Source organism: Cavia porcellus, unplaced genomic scaffold (assembly GCF_034190915.1).
Source record: "Cavia porcellus strain 051 isolate PalLab524CR breed Dunkin Hartley unplaced genomic scaffold, mCavPor4.1 scaffold_3, whole genome shotgun sequence".
Classification (NCBI taxonomy): Eukaryota; Metazoa; Chordata; class Mammalia; order Rodentia; family Caviidae; genus Cavia; species Cavia porcellus.
The window spans coordinates 50229721-50243828 of record NW_026947486.1 but is presented as its reverse complement, the minus strand read 5'-3'; the positions used below and the strand labels follow the sequence as shown (position 1 = coordinate 50243828).

The 14108-nt window shown below is 33.4% G+C and overlaps 1 pseudogene; it reads right to left on the bottom strand.

The window, feature by feature from the left end:
* Positions 1-9500: 9500 nt before the first annotated feature.
* Positions 9501-9623, bottom strand: LOC111757150 (U2 spliceosomal RNA; annotated as a pseudogene).
* Between the last annotated feature and the right edge of the window lie 4485 nt (positions 9624-14108).

The following is a 14108-nucleotide window of genomic DNA, read 5'->3' as shown; positions in this document are numbered from 1 at the left end:
GAATAAGCTCCCTGAGTCCCACCATGGCCGGGTCTCAGAAGTTCTGGTTCTCCTTCTGGCCCACACTGTGGGCACTTAGCAGGAGGGCAGGTGAATAAGCTGCCTGAGTTCCACCAAGGCTGTATCTCAGGAGTGAGACTAAAGATTTTCAAAGTAGATATTTATCAGGCTTTGAATTTCCACAGGATCTTAATGACTTCACTCTTTTCATTCCTTAATGCATGAACTTGTACTTTCTCTTTTCTTTTTTGATAAATAAAAATTCCTTTTCAATTGAGTAATTTTTTATGTTTTCTTGTAATCAATTGCATTAATTTATGCTCTGATCTTTGTAATTTTCTCCCTTGTATGGTCCTTGGGCTTGATTTGCTCTTTTTTCCTAAAAGCTTGAGATACAGCATTAGCTTATTTGAACTCACTCAGTTTTCCTAATGTGAGAATTCACTGCTATTTATTGCCCTCTGAGGACTGCTTTTGTTGCATCAAACAAGTTTCTAAAAATTGTATTTGCATTTTTCTTTGATTGTAGATTTTTACAAATTTCGTCTTTCATTTTGTGTGTGGTCAATTGGTTATTCAGGTGGTTGTTATTGAATTTCCATGTTTTATGAAGTTTTTTTCAGTTTTTTGCCTTTAATATCCAATTTTATTGTATTGTGTTTAGATAATATGCATGGAATAATTTCAATTACTTTGCATTTACTTAATGCTTGTTCTATTGCCTAGAATAAAGTCCATTTTAGAGAACATCTCATGTGCAGCTGAGAAGAATGTATAGTCTGGTGTTGGGTAGAACACTCCCTACATGTCTGCTAAGTCCATTTGTTCTGTTATTTCTTTGCTGATTTTTTTGTCTAGTTGATCTATCTGTTTGTGACAATGGGGTAATAATGTTCCCCATTATCACAGTATTATTGTTTATTTGATTTGTCCTATCTATTTGCCTTATATAGTTGAGTGCTCTTGTATTAGGTACATGTGTAGTTTGATTGCTATATCTTCCTTTTCATGTTTTACCTTAATAAGTATACAGTTACTGTCTTTATTTCTTTTGGTCATTTTTAGTTCGATGTTCACAACACCTGCAAACAATAGGTACTCCTGACTTTTTCTGGATTCCTAGTGCATGCAGTATTGTTTATCATCATTTTACATTCGTTCTGTGAATTTCTTTTTGAGTTAGATGTTTTGCTTGTATATGCTGTATACAGCATACTATTGGATCTTTTTTCTTGATCCACTGTACCATCTGTTTCTTTTGATTGGTCAATTGAGACTGTTTACACTAACGGTAATAACTAATATGTATTGGTTTGCTTTGTCATATTATTTTCTTGCTATTGGATCCCTGGATTTCCTCTCCATGTAATTACTTATCCTGCTTGCAGGTTTCTTTCTGTTGCTGTATTTGGAATTATGGTCATTTTTGTTTCTGTCTAGAAAGTCTTGCATTACCCTTTGTAGGTTGGTTTGTTTGTCACGAGTTTCTTCAGTTGCTGTTCATCATGCAAGCATCTTATTTCTCCAATAATTTTGAAAGAAAAATTTTGAGGGTACATAAATCTTGGTCAGAAGAATTTTTTTTCATGACTTTAAATACTTCAAGCTCTTTTTGACTTGAAGTTTTGTATTAAAATGTCTGCCATGACTCTGGCCTGATTTCTCTTAGGGACAATCTGTTTTTTCTCTACAAGCTTTAAATATTATGTTATTGTGCAAAACTTCTGTAATCTTTATGATTAGATGTCTGGTTGTAGATTTTTTTTTGGTTATGGTTAACTGGAGGTCTACATGGCTCACTTATATGTCTGTCAGATTCTTTTCTCATTGTTGGAAAATTTTCTGCTATCACTTCTGCAAATAGTTTTTATGACAATTGTGTTAACTCCTGCTTTTTCATTGACAATAATTATTCTTATATGATTTTTCATTGCATGATCTTGCAGCTTCTGAATTTTTACATACTAATCTTTTGTGGTTTTCAAGATATCTTTCTTTTAATGAACTCAAGCTACAATTCTGTCTTCAAAGTCTGAAAGTCTATCTTCAATTTTGTTCAAGTAGTTTTGCCTATTCTCAATAGCATTTTTAATTTCCTTGATATCGGTTTGCATTCCATGCTGTCCATTTCTTATATATATTGATCATTCACTGTTTCAATTTTCTTCTTTTCATCATCTATATTTTTATCTACATCTATTATAGATTTGCTGTGGACTTCTTTTATAAATTTTGACTTCTTACTTTTATAAAATTTGACTTTCTTACTTACAGAGATTATTTCTGATCTGATTTCCTCTATAGCCCCATGGATTTTTTTTTCTTTACTATGTTTGCTATCATTTCAGAAAATTCATATGTTTGTCTTTCCCAATTCTTCTATATTAATGTCTCCTGGAATTGTTTTTTATGCTGGAGTTTTGATGTTGCATTTTGAATTTTTATCCTCTCATTTTACATTTCAAAATAATTTATTTTATTCTCTGTGATAATCCTTGTGCAATTCTGTCTTAGGTAGTTTTATCACTATATTAAAGCTTTCTAGGAAATGTCTGTTTCAGGGATGTCTTCTGTGTAGGAGTTTCTTTGTTTCTGTCTGTTCCAAAATGCTTCCTCCTCAATTAATTAAGAGTAGGATGTTGCCATCTGTTTGGATCAGTCCCTGGTCCTTTAGTGTAGGATTTTGGTAAGGTTATTACCCCAGAGGTTTGCAGTTTGCTACAGAAGTGAGAACAATTGATTAGAAAACATATGATACCCTGGTTGTTATAGTACAATTAAAAATAACAGTAGCCTGAAGTACAATTTAGAAACTGACAAACTGTGGTAGCTATTCATTTTGTACTTTAGACCATAGGAGTAGAGTCTATAGTTAAATAACTGAACCAATTGTAAATTTGAGTTCATACACAAAGTATTTCCCCTTGGTAGAGTGGCTTTAACCTATGGTGGGGAAATATAAGGAGGATAATCTGTAAAACAAAAATAACTGGCAAGAAATTAGAAGCAAGGCTAATGGACAAAAGAAGTTCATGCAAGGTTTGGGAAACTACATAAGGCAATAGAAAAGAAATACTGATGGAATAGTTGAGGGATTTTCTGAACTTTGTCTCTGCATTTCACGAATGTGATTAGTTTTTTCTGGTTTGAGTTTTCCCTAGCCATTTAGAAAAAAGAAAAAAGAGGAGAAGAAAGAAACAGTGAAAGAAGAAAAGATAGAAAATGATGAAGAAGAAATAGTAAGGAAAAAAAAGAGGAAAAATACGAAAAATGAGCCATTTATCACATCCTGAATTCTTCCCAACCTGATGGCCTGCTGATTCATGTTGCTATTGCTATCTCAGACTTTTTACACCACTAGTCTTGCCTGTCCATCCTGTGCATCTTAGTTGAGACCTTGCTATATTGTTGATGTTTCTTCTTGTCTCTGCACCTTCCCAACCAGTTCACCTCAGTTGTGGCAGTAGCAAGGGGAAGGACCATCCTCCTCTGGCACAGTTCACTTTAGTTCCCATGGTTGAAGACAGATGATGAGAGGGGTCTGTCTCCTCCAGCACAGCTTACCTGGGTTCCTGCAGTGGTAGAGAGTCTATGGGCTGCACTAATTCTATTTTAATCCTTTTGAATTTCATTCACTTCAATGTTTGTGCTATCAAATTTAGAGTGTGTAATGGCTTAAATTTAAGTGTTCCTCAAATTTTTCATGCATCTAGAAGGTGATTACATTATGAAAAATTTACACTTGACAGATTTATACATTTAAGAGTTAATTAACTAAGTATGCTGTTTGCTGTTATGAGTTGTTACCCTGTTGGATATGGTCATTAGTGGTGTGACCTCGATGGGTATATTGTCCTCAGCTACTCCCTTCTCTCTGTCCTTCTTCATTGCATAAGTCTGAGTAGATGTCCTTTGCCATTACTCTTCCACCATTCTGTTTTTGCAATGAATTCATCCAACCATGGTCTGAAACTATGAATCAAAATAAACCTCTCTTTCTTTAAGTGTTTGGTGTTGTATATTTTGTACCAGTGACAGAAAAATGATTAATACAGGGAATTATGAATTGGAGAAATCTTTTTTGTTGTTGTTTCATTCACTATTTTTGTGCTCTTATGTTGAGGTTTTTAGAACATTTGGATTAGAAAGCTCAATTACTTTAATAAGTGGATTACACTCTGAAATGTGCCTTTGGCCTTGCATATAATGTGTGCAGGCAACTCTTCAAACTATTTGATGTTCTAGGATCAGGTCCTTGTATTGCATTGCAAGAAAAGCATAACTACTAGTAATATCAACATCCAAATTTTTATCAATACGTGACTTAAAACTTGTTTAAAAGTTCTGAACCCCTTCATCATCCAAGGAACATGAAGCAATGGTAACGATGAAGAATACACTAGAAAATAGGAGAGTAATAAGACAAAGGGGAGGGGAGAAGAAGAAATTGAATGAAGGAAATAAAATTGAGTTTATATGATATCATCTATATCTCCAGAAAACAGGGTTAGATATGAGAACTTATGTGTGGGGATGAAAAGAAAGAAACAAAGAAACGAATATATAAATAGGAAGTGCATAAGGCTCTCTGAAGATTAGATCCAATAAATAAACTGTCTTAAACCCAGTGTGAAGAGACTCAAAAAATAACATCTGGTGAGAAAAACCAAATAGATTAATGTAAGACACTACAGGAACAAAAACAATAATTAACACTCATACCCATTGAATATACACATGTGCCACATACATGCACTAAATAAGAAAGAAATATAACAAAAAGTGTTAATAATAGTGTTTGTGTGCAACAAAAGAAGGGGAATAGAGAGACTATTTCAGAGGATGTGAAAGAAAAAGTAAAAAAAAAAGAGAAGGGAAGCAATTTAAATGGACAGTGAGACAAGAAACAGAGCAAATTTGTCCAATTAATGATCCAACAGAAACATTAACTTTGCCTACCCTATGAAACAGCTTTTGATGTGGGAGAACCTAATGTGACATAGTATGATACTATAGGAGTATAAATGGCTACTAACATTCATTAGTTTTTTCAAGCATACATGCACTCTAGCTCTTTTAAACAAGCAACACAAAAAAACTAGAATAAATATCCCAGTCCTGTATTCCCCTTGTACTTGTTGTTATGTTGGAGTTTATATCAGGCAAGATTATTCCTTAATTTCAATTCAAATGAGAGGTTTTTATAGAGAATTCAGCGGTGGGACCTGAAATTCTAGCTTCTGTGTTTATAGCTGAGAACTTTAACAGGTCAACCAGTTGTTGATTAATTCCACAAAGCTGACAAACTATTTCATACCTGTGTTGAAGAATCCAAGTGGAATGCCAAATATATTTCTATTGTTCTATGCAAGGAAGTCTAAAGGGTAGGCCAACAACCTGCAAAATTCCAGTGTATGATTATGGAGCTGTGGCTAGCTAGTGACTATGCCATTATCTTCACTAGATATGGCTCTAAATAGATGGAGGGAAGGTGACCTGGGATTATACATTAGATACATCTAGTGACCAATGTTATATGGACCATATGGGAGCTGCACTAGATTTAGACTCCTCACTCCAACATTTGCTCTGCTATATTCATTGTCTGTTGCTGTTTTATTTATTTATTTATTTATTTATTTATTTGGCAGTGGTATGGGCATTATACCAGCCCAGATTTCAGTCTATGAGTTTGTTCGGGGAGGTCTCTCTTCTGCTGTCATTATTTATTTTCACTGTATCACAGTCAATGTTTTTCAGACTTGATGTAATTGTTAGGGTTCCTCCCTAACAATTGTAGGCGGTTCCTCCCAGTCACTCAGTGATAGTTACAATTTAGGGTTATAGGACCTGTGACAATTTTCTGCATCCAGTTGGGGACAGTCAGTCAAGATATATTCTACCGCAGTTCTACTTGTTTCCGTTTTGCTCTATTGAAGAAGGAATGAGAAAGAAGCTCCAACAATGTCTTCTCAGTCCAACCTTGTCTAGATCTCGAGGGACAAGATGGGACTTATCACTTCCATTCCCATTCACTTGTCTGATCTTTTGTATTCACAATATTTATCTCCTCCTGAGATAGATCATATGATCATAAGAGACTGCTGTATCTTTCTTTTTATTGCTGCCCAGGTCTAGATGATTCCACTGAGCTGCTCCATCTGAGATATGCACAATCAGCACTGGAATGAATTGTTAATTTACTTACTTTTTTAGTTAAAAGTATTTTTAGATTTCTCCTGGTTACTAGTTATTCCAATATATAGACTTGTAGTTTTTAGTTTATTCTAATCTCATCACAGAGCCATCTACCAATTGATTTTGGATGAGGATCTCAGAGTTACCTGTGAGGACAGGTTGCTTCTAGGCAGTCAAATCACTAGATCATTCTTCTTTGTTTATTGGTACTGAGGTTGGAACCAATTTAAGATAAGGTCACTCTATGTAGCCCAGGCTAGTCTTGAACTTGTAGTCTTTCTGCTCCAGCCTATCAAAGTCCTGAAATTGAAGTCCTGCACCACCAACCCTGCTCTTCTTTACTTCTGAATAATAGTCTTGCTTGGTACACAATTCTAGGTTAGTGTTGGTCTTCTCAACATTTTAAATAGAGTTACGGAGCTCTTAATAGAGATACATTCTCAGAAATGTATCGTCAATCAATTTCACTGTAGTGTAAATACTGGAGTGTGTACTTCACACAATGTTAGATGGTACAGCTAATTACATTTCTAAGCAATGTGATGCAGTATTTTGCTCCTGGTCTGCACACCTGCACGTGTCACTTTACTAAATTTCACAAACAATGATAACATGATGGCAAGTATTTGTGTAGCTAAATATATTTGAACATGGAAACAGAGTATTAAAAGTATAAGGAAAAGGAATTTTTCACTTCTGTCATAATCTTACTGGTCTATTGTTACTTATGTGTTCAGTTGTTGGACAAAATATTATTGTTTGGCACACAACTGAACTTCATTTCACTGTCTTCTTGCTTGTATGACTTCTCTGTTGCAAAATGATATTACAAACTATGCCACAGGTAGACAGCTACTATCCTGTGGACCAAATAAAGTCACATGGTAGTCCTTGACAAACTCTGTTTTTGTGGATTCCATGCTATGCACTTGGCCACCCACCAACTCCAAGAAAGCACTTTATTTTGTTTCCCCATAGCCTAGAGCAGCAGAGAGGCCAACCAAATAGATGACCTGATCATAGACATAACCAATAATGATTGAATTTTAAGCCTGGAGGATCTGAAGATTAGGGAGAAATGATGGACCTGATTAGTATTGCTACCCCTATAAAAATCCTACAGTTATTTTAAACTAAAACAGCATCTAGTTTTACTTCAAAATTGACTTGTTCATGATGTGCTAGAGTTGGAGAAGAAATTCAATACAGTGCTCACAGTATTGCCAAAGAGTATTTAATCAGGCACCATCATGAGAAGGTATTAATTTTTTAAGAGTGAGTCACAGAACAACTCCAGAAAAACTTCACCTCCAGGTTTCCAGTGTTATTACTCACAGTGACTGTGTGAGAGACACAGTAGGGAACAGTCACTGAGATGCTATGGGATAGATAGACTTTGAGAAATTCAAACTCTGGCTGGAAAGGACATGGGCAATATTATCCATGTTGAGACACCATGTCAGGCAAGTATAACTTTCAAAAGTAGCTTGATCTAAAACTGTTACCATTAAGTACTACTACTATCTGAGGCCTACCCGCTACAACTACCTAAATCCAGAATAGATAAAAGATTTTCCATTTAGAATCATGAGCAATATACTTTGGCTTGGAGACTTGCCACAGCATTAGTTGCAGCTGAGCCTCTAATGCAAGGAAAACAGTTTATAAAATCATGCAATACAAGGTAAGATAAACAGAACTATGAATTAAAGTGTTCTAAGATTGCATAACAGGGAAATAATCTAGTCATAAAAAATACAAAAACATATTTTGATGGGGTACTCATTTATTCTTTTTCCTTCATTGGTTTTTAGTGGTTGGGTATTTTTCTCCTTTTTGTTGTTTTTTGTTGCTTTTGTACTTTTAACCTTTTTTCTTCTTTCTTTTGTTCATTTATTTTGTCCTTATTTTTCTTTTCCTTCTTTTTCTTGTTTGATTTTTATTACTTTTATATAGTATCAATTTCTTTTCAATTCTCCATAAGATCCTTAACATTATTTTTCTCTTCTCATCATTTAATTTTCCATATTTTACTTATTTCTTTCCCCAGTTCTTCACCACTTCTGCTGTTACTAGAATAACCAGCTTTATGAGTTTAGATAGTTAACTCTATTAATATTGAATAATATTCTCTTGTTAGTGAAGGTATAATAGTAGCATTTAGTAGATATTTGCCATATGTCAGTATTTGTCTTGTCTTGGTATTTATAATGTAATTATAGATCTCTTTTTTATTATGGTTAAGGGTGATACATTTTTTTTTAATTTTAAAGAGGGTAAAACTAAACAGAACAAACCAGATCAGAAGAAATCAATGTAAGAGATACAGATTTCAAAGCAAGACAATAGAGATATCATCACTATCATATTGTCTCTTGTTTTCTTCTAAATAGTTGTCAATATCTTCATACACAATGAATTCATACAAAACAAAATAGCAATAAACTGATCAGAAAAGAATGAAGGTATTTAAGCCTTCAAAACCAGACAGTAGGGAAATCAACAAAAGCTGCCATAATGTCTCTCATTCTCTTCAAAATAGCTGTCCATACCTTCATGTATGTTGAAATTAAACAATACAAAACAGACTAAAATCACTCTGAACAAAGAATAATAGGATTTCACAGCATGATACTACAGAATCAGCACTGGGTACCATAGTGTCTCTTTTTCTTGAAAGTAGCTGATTTCTTCGTGTAATATATAATTGATTCTCACAAACCGTTTAGGAGAAGTTCTATGCATGGATGAGTCTCTACATGTATATGTATACTTTCTGATTAGAGGAAAAAACAATCAAAACAAAACAAATTCCTAGAAAAACATGAAACAAAAAAGACAAATAAATGACAATTGCAAAGATCCTCAAACACTGACAATACAGGCCTTCAAGAAAGGTGGTAGGAGCATAACTAGAGTTGTTATTTTACATAACGATCTTCAACAGTTCCTCAGGTCACCATACAGTAATATGAATGATTCTTATGATACTATGAATGTTAGCTATTTTGCTCTAAGAATTTCTAGAATTTATAGCACAATCATCTTAACTATCCTAAGTGTATTTATATAATTTTTAGATATTTTTTTCTTTTCCATTCCTTTTTCTTTTTCCTAATTTTCCCTGAAATAATATTTTTCCCTTTGAGCAAATTCTTATCCTTTCATTATATTTATTGATTTTTGGTATCTTATGTACTCTTACCATTTCTTACACTAAGGAGATTATACAGTATTTACACATATGAGTTTGATTTATTTCACGTATGAGTATAGTTTTGAGTTGCATCCATTTACTTATAAATATGTCAATGTGATAATTCTTTATAGCTAAGTAGTACTCCATTGGCTAGAGGACGTATCAGATATTAAACTGATAAGAACAGATACTACACTTGGTTTTAGCCGAAAGGCTGAGAAGCATTACATTATTAATTCTTAAGATATAAAATATTCTGTTTGTCTTTGCCCTATTATTGCTGCTGATTTTATTGCTATTGTCAATGTGGCACAGTTGCTGCTATTAATTGATTTCTGTATATACCAATATCTGGCTTGCCTTTATATAATTAACAAATGGTAATGACACAAAAGTGTCATTACAAATATGGTTCATGCAGTTAACTAGGTGCTGAGCCAAATGCTACACATTGGGACAGAGGAAAATTGGTATAATTACCTATGCCAAGCATGCACCCCAGAAAATCTGACACTAAGAAAATAGATCTCCATATAAAAAATTGTATCCACTATAATCAACTAGCAAACTTCAACATCCCAGAGAGAGAGAGAGAGAGAGAGAGAGAGAGAGAGAGAGAGAGAGAGAGAGAACCAAAACAAAACAATAGAAACACGAAACATGAGAAGACAAGGAAACAAAATGCCTCCCAAAACTCACAACTTCCCTAAACCTGATGCTTGGGCATCAAGAAAAAAGACATCTAAAGCCACACAGCCTAATTATTTGAAAGGATAGAAAAGAGAATAAAAACAAATCAATAAAGTGATCAATGATTTCAAAGAAGATATTACTAAACCAATAATAAACCTAATAATGTGATCAATGACCTTATAGAAGACACTAATATAAAACTAACTGAACTAGACAAAGCTGTACAAAACATGAATGAGTACTTTACCAAAGAATTAGTCTGTGATCAGCAAAGCACAAGACGTGCTGTCAGTTTAAGAGGTATGTTTATATAAAACATGCCATTATCATGTGTGCCTATTGAAAAAATTTAAAGATTCTTTTGTAGAGTGCTATTGATATTTTTACTGATATTTTATGGGAATTTATTTCTGATTCTCTTTTTTTAGACTTTGTATACCAAAAACCAGTTGATGTTGAAAATGTTGAAGTGTAACAGAGTCCATGAAAAGATACCAAATTGAAACTCAGAAGAATAAAATTTCTACTGATCTTGTAGGCTGCAGAATGTGAAGACAGAGGGTCAGAACTAGAATATGTGGCTGATGTCAGTGATGTTATTCATAGATATTCTTAAGCAACAAGAAAACACAAAAAGTGGATCTGAGATCTGCCAGATGACACGAAAAAGGCTAATCTGAGATTCTTTGGAATTAGTGAAAATTTAGAAGATAGCTTAAATGGCATTTTTAAAAAACATGTTTGCAGAAATAATAGCAAAAATCTTTCCAAATATTAGGAAAGAATTTAACATCCAGAAAAGTGAGGCATGTAGAATCTCAAGTAGTCACATTTGGAAAGGGCTTCTATATGAAGTATAGTCATTTGGAAAAGAGCTTCTGTATGGCATATAGTCAAAACCAGAGAAGTCCAACAAAAGGACTTATTCTTAAATGTTGTTAGAGGAAAGCAACTAATCATGTATAAGGGCAAACCCACCAGAGCAGCAAAAGAATTCTCACATAAACTTTAAGGCCAGGGTACATTAAGGTAAAGTTGCCACACTTGGGCCAACAAACCTAGTGAGAGAGATGAGTGAAGACACAAGCAACATAAAATATCTTTGTAGGGCTGTCAGAGGACTTCCACTGGAATAGAGTCCTGAATTGTCTTAAATTTATTTTATTGAGTAACAGAAAAAAGCAGTATGTTCTGCTGATTAAGGGCATATATTTTAGATTAGAAAGAATAACAATAATTATGTTAAATTGCAGAATTTGTTAAATTGTTCTCAGGATGTTCCTCCCTGTTTCATCAGCAGGTTTTGCCTCTGCCTGAAGTGGCAGAATGTTCCCTCTTCAAGATGTTCTGATTGCTCAAGGTCAGCAGTCTTCTGCACCTGAATTCAAATCAAGCAGTTGTTAACCTGTTAGATGTCACAAGGAACTGAACATAAAACGTTTGGATTCATAAAAGAAAACAACATCCCATAAGAGACTGATATATCCTCAAAAGCTGTATTTCAATATTCACATAAAAATTAGGTATTTCCACGAGAAAGAACGTCTAAAGAATTTCATGATCATCAAACCGCAACTCAAAAAATTCCTCAAGGATATACTAGAGACATGTAAACAATGTCAAAATGTCTAAAGGATGAATAGATCATCAGGATAAACAGTTAAATAGAAGGGGGAAAAGGGAATCAGCAATAGTAAAATAATGCAATAACATAAATTAGTCAATATTTTTCAGCAATAATTATCAATGTGAATGGTGTCAAGACTCCAGTCCAGTATACAAATAGGCAAAATTGACCATAACTTAAAACCCAGTATTATGCTATATGCAACAAACATTTAATTCTAAATAAAATTCATGAACTAAAATATCAAAGGATGAAAACAGTGTTTCATGCAATGGGAACATAAAAAATAGCAGAAGTAGCTATTCTATTTGCAGACAAAGTGGACTTTAAGACAAAACTGATTAGAAGAGGCAAGTAAGATCACTACCTATTGGTTAATGTTTCAATTCAACAGGAAGAGATAACAATTATAAACATGTATGTATCAAATACCAATACACCTTTATAAAACAAACATTAATGAATATAAAATATTAGATACATATTAGCATAGTTTTAGTAGAGGACCCCACAGTGTCACAAACAAACAGATCACTAGACAAAAAAAAAAAAAACCAGAAATATCAGAGTTGAACCAAACATTCAAACAAATAAAGTTAAAGGATATCTACAGTGTTCCATTCAATAAAATATACATTATTTCAGCAACATGTAGAATTTTCTTCAAATAGACCATATACTAACAATAAAACATGTTTAAATCAATTTAAAAGAATAAAAATCATACTATCAGTGCATAGCACAATGGAACTGGAGATCAGTGGTGAAACAAGGTAAAGAAATTATGCAAATGCACGGAAATTATGCAACACACACTTGAATAATCAATAGGGCACAGAAGAAATTAGACAATCCCTGCAATCAAATGATGACAGGGTAACACAAAAGAAATTATGGGACACAATGAAAACAGTCCTAAGTTTGAATCTATAAGCACTGACTAATATATTGACAGACCAATGGACAACAAAGTAACTAGGAAAAAGCTGAAAGTTTTTCCTCTAAACTCAAGATGAAGACAAGGATGTCCACTATCACCATTCCTGCTCAATATGGTACTCAAAATATCCAAATCAATCAGGCAGGAGAAAGAAATAAAAAAGATATGTATAGGAAAGAACTTCATTCTACCATTATTTTCATATCATATGGTCTTCTGTATTTACCATAATGGTGACCTAGTTAGTGCAATTGGACAGCACAAGAAAATAAATGGCATAAAAAGCATAGGAAAATTCAAGTTTTCACGCCTCTCAGATAACGTTATATTATACAGAGAAATCTTTTAAAAAATTCTGCCAAAGCTAAATAAAATCATTGGAGTTACAGAATACAAAATTAAGCTACAAAGTTGGTAATATTATTTGCCAATAGCAAACTGTCTGAATCCAGAGGCAATCACATGTAAAATAACTATAAAAATAATAGAACAGTGTACAAATTTAATCAAGGGTATGAGGTATCTCTGCAGTGAAAATTATGTAACATTCATGAAAGAAATAGGGGCTGGGGATTTAGCTCAGCGGCATAAGCGCCTGACTTGCAAGTGTGTGGTCATGAGTTCGATCCCTGGTACCGATAAAAAAGAAAAAGACCAAAAAAAATTCATAAAAGAAATTAAAGAGCACACAAAGGAGTTGAAAGGAATCCTATTGTCCTCATGTAGTGGAATATTCAATAATTTTTAAGTGTCTGTACTAAAGAATTTAGATTCACTACAAAGAAATTTAGATTCTTTGCAACCTGTAACAAACAATAATGACCTTATTAATAGAACTAGGAAAAGTAATTCTTCAATTTACATTGAGTGAAAAAATCCTTGAATATCATAAACAATTTGGAATAAAAAGAACAAAGTAAGTGGCATTAAATTATCTATTTTCAAAGCTTACTAATAAAGCTGTAGTAGTAAACACAGCATGGTACTGGAGTAAAAACAGACATATATCAATGAAACAGAATACTAAGAATAACAGAAAATCCATGTATGTATGACCAAATGATAATCAATGAAGTTCTTAAGAATATGACTGGAGAAAGGAAATTGCTTTTAATAAATGCTGTTGGAAAAATTGAATTTGTACATTCAGAATGAAGCTAGAATCTTATCTTTCACCAGGTATCAAAATAAACTCAAAGAGGGATGAAAATTTAAATATAGAACCTGAATCCATGAAACTACTAGAGGAAAAATAAAAGGAAAATATTTCAGGATGTTGGAATGGGCAAGCATATTTTGGACAAGATAAGAAAACCACAGAAAACAACAGGAAAAGTAGGCAAATGGGAGCATATCAAAGTTAAATTTTGCACAATGATCGATATACATAACAAAATCCAGAGACAACCTACAAAGTGGGAGATAGTATTTTATATGCATACACACACACA